General features: G+C 36.8%; 1 protein-coding gene across 1 annotated transcript in view; it reads right to left on the reverse strand.

The window, feature by feature from the left end:
- LOC127656557 (cortexin domain-containing 1) overlaps nucleotides 1-4629 on the reverse strand; it is a 34598-nt gene extending 29969 nt beyond the window's left edge. The window contains exon 1 of the mRNA XM_052144971.1: nucleotides 4532-4629. The gene's annotated coding sequence lies outside the window, so the exon portion shown is untranslated. The remainder of the gene's footprint in view (nucleotides 1-4531) is intronic.
- Nucleotides 4630-6124: the final 1495 nt, after the last annotated feature.

Below are 6124 nucleotides of genomic sequence, written 5' to 3' on the forward strand. Positions count from 1 at the left end.
GCTCCCATTACCAAACATACAGCTGAATTTACATCAAAATCACACAATGCACACAGAAGAGATATGGAACTTCCTGTTTTCCATTTTCCACTTTCAGTGCTTGGGCCCTTATAATCCTTAAAAGAACTATTGTGCTTGGTCCCTAATAATAATCCTTAGAAGAACAATAGGCCCTCTGAACTTTCAGTGCTTGGGCCTTAAAAAGTACAGATTGCAAGTACAAACACACTCTCACAAACACACACACACACACACACACACACACACACACACTTGTTTTTATATCATTGTGGGGACTCTCCATAGACTTCCATGGATTTTATGGATTTTATACAGATCCAATGATAATTTCTATTCCCTAACCCTAAACCTAACCTTCACAGAAACCTTTTAGCATTTTTTTTACATAAAAAAAACATAATTCAGAATATTCATTAAGCCATTTTCCTCATGGGGACTGCTGGCTGGGCCCCACAATGTAGGTGATTTCAGGTTTTACTATCCTTTTGGGGACATTTGTTCCCAACAATATAGTTTAAACATGTGTACACACACACACACACACACACACACTTTTAGGCATGTTTCAAGCAGAGCTTCGCTTACAAATGTCAGTAGCTTAACTTTATTCTATGAGCAGCAAGTGACAATGGTGGCTTACAATATTATGGGAGATTAAGCACATCCTTTTCACTCTCAATTTGAGCTGTTGCCCCTTGGGTTGCACTTACGTAGTATAAGATGTTCTACATATAGCTATAAATGTATCTTTGTGCCTGAGGCTAGCTAAACTAGACTAAACTAAACTAGTTTCCACCTAGTGTTTATTCCTAATAAATCAGTGCAGTTTATGCAAATATTGATGGGCTTAATAATTTCTCAGTTGCCAACAGACTGTGATACCGATCATCCCTTTATATCTCCTGCCAGTTTAATGCCTTTATTCATTATTAAAATTCCATTGATTCATCATTGCCCAGGGATGAGGAACAAAGAAAAATGGCTTCATGGCAATGGTTACTAAACAGGATGAAAGTACACATTTTAGGGTTTCGAGGGGTTACTTGTGTGTTAGCAGTGGTTTACAAAGTCTGACTACTATTTGTTTTAAAAGGAAATGCACAATTTATCAAAGTAATGCCCATATTATTGGTTGAGCCGAATGGTGTTATATCGGACCACTCACCGAAAACAAAAATGCTGATTGTGCCACAGTGTTTAAACTCTTGAGGAATTACTGTAACTTAACCTACAAAGGACTTGCATTTAGTTGCTTATATATTTTCTGCACATTAAACTGAGGTATTTTAACATAGAAAAAAATTACACCATATTTCTTAAATTTCTGTCTCCTCTGTCTCATATTCTGACTGCCTTTGCCTCTCTTTCATTCTCTCACACTCTCTCTCTCTCTTACACTTTTCTTTACCATTGTCTGGCAGGATGGTTCATATCTTGGTCCCTACAAAATGCTCATAGAATTAATGGTCTGTCCTGACCCTCATTCACCCCAATAAACCCCAGGTCCTCGCCAGACAGTTTAAATTCAATTTAGGTTTTATCATTTCCAGTGTTAAAGTCTGCTGAATCTGAGGGTCTTTACCTTCATGGTTTAAAATAATCACAGTCTATGATAGAGTTCTGCAACCGGATCCAAGCCCGAAGGGACCAGAGAAACTGCCAGGTTTCAGGCAGGGTTGGGGTCTGGTACGGGCTTGAAGTTAATTAAAAGATAAATAGGCATTCCTAACTTGTTTTGCGCATGCACTCTCATGCACCTGATCGTTTAAATGTAGAACATAGGCCAAATATTTAAAATGACTCAAAACTTTACCCAAAAATGAAAATACTCTCATCATTTAATCACCCTCATTCCATCCCATATGGCTTTTTTCTTCTGCTTAACAAAAATAAAGATTTTAAGAACACTATCTCATCCGTTTTGGTCCATTCAATGCAAGTGAATGGTGGCCAGAATTTGAAACTCTAGAAAGCATATGAAGGCAGCATACAAGTAATGCATACGACTTCAGTGGTTAAAGCCATGTCTTCAGAAGCGATTTAATAGGTGTGGGTGAGAAAAAGATCAATATGTTTGTACCTTTTTACTATAAATGTACAGTTTCACGTTCACTTTCACATTCTTCTCTTGTTTTGGCAATTGGCATTTTGCCACCTCCTGGGCAGGGAAGAGAATTTATAGTAAAAATTGACTTAAATATTGATCTGTTTCTCACCCACACCTATAATATCGCTTCTCAACACTTGGATTTAACTACTGAATGCATTGTTTTTATGCTACATTTATGTGGATTTAATCTGTTGATACACACCTCCTTTTTGAGCACAAACCATGAAAATGACATACCTGAACTTGGTTGTATTTACTGGATCCTTTGGAGTATGGACACAGTTGTAATATTTTTTGAAAGAAGACACTTTGGGCTTTATTTCCCAAGTTTCAGAATTAATACAGTATATTATACAGTTGCTATTTTTTTAAGTTAGAGAAGTTTATAGTAATGGAAATATTTTGTGCTGAACATGTTTTTGTTATTAGAAAAAAATACAATAATAAAAGTACAAAGATAACCCAGAAATAAAATGTTCTCAAAGCCACAAGTCTAAAGAAGTTACGTTTCAAATTTGAAGATGATCTAACAAAAAATGAGTTTCCTGCAAGCTTTTTTTCTCTGAAAATTGCTGCCGGTGTACAGAGTAAAATTAAAGCTCCGCCTTTCAAGACAACACAAAATCTGACTGCACTGCTTGGCTATTCTGAATAAAGAATATTTTTTAAAATAGACTTTGGAGACATGCTCATTTTGTTTATGAGACTCTAAGATAATATACAGTTTTACAACATAAATGCTGCTCAGATTGCATAGTTTGTTGAAGAACGATGGAGAATATATCAATATTTCTCAGATTTATCACTTTTATGGACAAAAAGTGCTATTGGATGTTTTTCAATGAACGCTTGACATGGACAATTGACCCAAGTGTGGCGAACTGGATTCATCTGGCGATCGCGTTTTCATAAAGGTATGAAGTCCCGTTTTTATAATGCATGTTTTCATTTTTACTCCTGGCACAAATAACTAAATTGCTGTTTCTGGAGCATTGCTATCATGAAACAGTGATCGGATATCAATGTTGAACCCTTAGACCTTTGAAAAGATGTATAATTTGTTAACATTCATTACATTTATAGACGGTAAATTATATTTTAAATGTAAGCAGAGTGACGTCACTCACGAGTGCGGGGAAACTTGTATCAACAGGTTAAGTTCTGGCATGAGCTGAGATATATATATTTTTTTAATCTTTGTTTGTGTTCAGCATAAGAAAAACGTTGTACACATCTGGAATGGCATGAGGGTGAGTAAATAAGAGAATTAGCATTTTTGGATGAACTATTCCTTTAAATGAGCTGTGCAATAATAATTTACAGTAAATGCATTTGGGCATATTTTAAGCATGCCATAAAAAGCCTTTCCTTGGGTTTGTCAAGTGTTAATGTGCTACACTCGATAAGTAATACAGCGCACCATGAAAATGTTGACAGTGGCCTGAGAGAAGCGGCACCAAACAGCAGAAGAAATTATTAGAGTAATTTGATTCTGCTTTAGTACGCAAGATTGCCTTTAGATATTAATCAAGAGTTGGGACTAAAGACCTGCTTCCGTTCTTCTCTTTCTTTTTTAGATAGGGGTTTTTCATTCTTTTCATTCTTTTTTTGAGAATCCAGTAGTTCAGTGCTTGTCGGAGAGCTTTCTCTCATTCAGAGATAGTTTTAAGATCCATGCTTTTGGCCTGTCTTAAAGTCTTCCATTTTGGGAGACTCATGCATTTCAGTTTGTCCTTCAACTCAAACACAATCTAGCCTTCCAGAGGCTCCTCCAAAACAATAAAAAATTCTAATACCAATCCAATATATTACACCTCCTGTCCCCCTATATGTCCCTGTCCACCTGAATGGGTTGTAACATAAATGGGGGCTTGTCCGGTATTTGAAAACAGGAACTCTCTCTCCTCAAATGAGAATCATACCCCTGGAATTTATTTCATACTACAAAATAAATAACATGGTTGACTTAAAACCGTTTTTACAGAGAATGCTCTAAAGGCAGAATAACTTCTTTCATTCATAATTCACCAGAAAATGATTCATAAAAGACTTCAATATTACATCTTCAACATTGCAGAATTTTTTTGTATTCTCTTGCCACAAAAGATGCAAAAATATTATCAACTCTCCACAACATTATTATTCAGCTTTGAACTGGATAAAGTGCACAAACTGCCTCTCGCTTAACAATTTTTTGGATTAATTAATTGGTTCTTGACATGAAACTAACTTCTCATCATGACCCACAGGCACCACACTTCAGGTTGTACACTAGGCAAGAAACACCCTCAATACGGGCTCCTAAAGGTTGATGCGTGGGATCATATGCATGGCAGAACAGCAGTTCATGGACAGATGTTTTGCTGTTGTGACAAGAAGACAGTAAAGAAATGGTCCTACCTTAACTCACATCCCGTGGAGCAGAAAGTATAGATAATTATTTTTTCCTGATGCATTCTGCAGAGCGGCTGCGATACGGAGGCAGTGGATAGTACTGCTGCAGCGCTGAGCACTCAGTGTTGCTGCATTGCTTCTTAAGACAGAGAGAGGGGGAGAGAGAGAGAGAGAAAGAAAGAGAGACTAGTTTGTGTGTGTGTGTGTGTGTGTGTGTGTGTGTGTGTGTGTGTGTGTGTGTGTGTGTGTGTGTGTGTGTGTGTGTGTGTGTGTGTGTGTGTGTGTGTGTGTGTGTGTGTGTGCTTGCCAAACAAAAGTTTGGTAGTTTGGGGATAATTTTTACCCAGAAGTGAGCTAAATCAGACAAAACCTCCCTTTGGGAATATTTTGGGATGCCCTCACAAAACAATCCATACATAAATTAAATAATGATTTTTTTATCCTTATGATTTTTTATAATTCAAAAATGTTTTCTGTTAGGGTTTGGGTTAGGGAATCTTTATATTATTTATAGTTAGCTTTAAATAAAAACAATAGAAGTCTATGGTATGTCCCCATTTAGATAGCTGAGCAAACGTGTGAATGTGTGTGTGTGTTTGAGCATGTTTGGAAGTGGGGTAGTGGAAGGAGAGGCAGGGGTAAGAAACTCCACACACGGACACATACATTTTTGTCATGCTAGTGACTTTCTATTGATTTTTATTATTATTATTATTCTGGGCATTACTTTTACTTAACCCCACCCCTAAACCTAATCCTCACCCACATCTTTCCACAATTTTAGAATTTCATTAAGTTATTTAAAATGTATCTTAAGACGTTTTTCTCAACTATCACGATTTTGTTGTACTTCCTCCTTGTGAGTTTGACCATCTTTGAAAAATCTGCGCTTCCAAAATAATTAAGGACAACACAACATATGGATTTCAAATATGAGACATTATATATATAAAGAGAAAACAATCAGCGAGGGAACCAAGAACAGAAAGGACCCAGAAACCATACATTAAATCAAACTAAAAGTCCAACATAATTAGCGACACCTTTTGGACGCTACAGGGAGAGTCCAATATACATTACATGATAATTAGTTAATTTCCTTGCAAAAAAAATCCACAATTAGCTGCGTTCAAACTGTCAGCGACACGCAGTGACAAAACAACCTCATCTCATTAATTTTCAATGAGAGCTGGCAACTTCCGAAAACATGAGCGATTGTGACCATTGGCGACCGGATGTGAGCGTGTCCATTGACGCGACAAATTTAAGAACTGTTAAAATGTATGCAAATGAATAGTGACTTGGGAGCAACAGCCAATAAGAGAGAAGACAGTAGAGCTCACGTGATCCTAATATTTTAATAATAATATTAATTGTAAAGAAAGAGTGCTGTTTAGACTATTCATGAACACCACTAGCGACCTAACTGCCAGCTACTGGCAACATGCAGCGACAAAGTAGCTGGCAGTGTGAATGCAGCTTAAGGGTGAGTCATTAGTTTGCTGTTACATATACAGTAACACAGTGTTTTTCAATCATTTCCTGGAGTACCACTAACACTACACATTTAGCATGTCTCCTTTATCTAACACACCTGAT

The sequence above is a fragment of the Xyrauchen texanus genome, chromosome 1 (assembly GCF_025860055.1).
Source record: "Xyrauchen texanus isolate HMW12.3.18 chromosome 1, RBS_HiC_50CHRs, whole genome shotgun sequence".
NCBI classification, from domain to species: Eukaryota; Metazoa; Chordata; class Actinopteri; order Cypriniformes; family Catostomidae; genus Xyrauchen; species Xyrauchen texanus.